Here is a 929-nt window from a genome sequence, read left to right as displayed (position 1 = left end):
ATGCTACGAAACTGGGATTAAGGCTATAAAGTCATGTATATGCATCTAACCCACCAATTATCATGATATGCATCACTCTCTAGCAAGTTTCATTTCATACAACGCCTTGTCACCTAGTCATAGGGCATTTTCCATCAAGATCTCCTGCACACAAGAACCCGCAACCTGTGAAGAAGCTATAAAATCAGACAGGTGGAAAGAATAAATTGACAAAGAACAACAAGCATTATTACACAACCACACATGGGACATTACAAATTTACCAATAGGGATGAAGCCTACCAAATGTAGATGGCTCTTTAAGGTGAAATACAGGGCAAATGGCACCGTAGAATGGTGTAAAGCCAGACTCGTCGTGAAGGGGTTTACACAAAAAGAAGGGATGGCTTTTGCTGATATATTCGCCCCGGTAGAAAAAAATAATAAAATTCAATATTCATATGTTGATTTAAGGGAAAAATTATAATTGGATAAAATACATTTTGAATTGAGGGAAAAATATATTTAATTTTCTATGAGTTTAACAATAATTTCTTAAATTAATGGCGTATTCAGCTGGAATAGCTCAGTTGGTTAGAGCGTGTGGACCTTAACCACAAGGTCGGAGGTTCGACCCCTCCTTCTAGCGGGCATTTTTTCCTTAAAAAAACAAAAAATGGCTTTTTCCCTAAAAAAACATTAAAATTGATTAATTTTTTTATAAGGAATTATAATTAAATAAAAACAATGATAGAATAAAATAATAAAATTCAATATTCACATTTTGATTTAAGGGAAAAAAATTGATTAATAACAATGATGAAAAAAAATTAAATTAGATAATAATATTGAGAATTACAACAATTCGTATGTTTATATCCATATCAAGTTTAAAAGGTTGGTATCTCGAACAATTGGATATAAACAATGCGTATTTACACGGAGAAATT

General features: G+C 32.0%; 1 non-coding gene across 1 annotated transcript; it reads left to right on the top strand.

The window, feature by feature from the left end:
* Positions 1–554: 554 nt before the first annotated feature.
* TRNAK-CUU (transfer RNA lysine (anticodon CUU)) lies at positions 555–628 on the top strand. The gene has a single exon. It is a non-coding gene; the product is annotated as a tRNA-Lys (tRNA).
* The last annotated feature ends 301 nt before the right edge of the window (positions 629–929 follow it).

Source organism: Euphorbia lathyris, chromosome 2, assembly GCF_963576675.1.
Source record: "Euphorbia lathyris chromosome 2, ddEupLath1.1, whole genome shotgun sequence".
NCBI lineage: Eukaryota > Viridiplantae > Streptophyta > Magnoliopsida > Malpighiales > Euphorbiaceae > Euphorbia > Euphorbia lathyris.
This window is presented reverse-complemented; position numbering and strand designations above follow the sequence as displayed.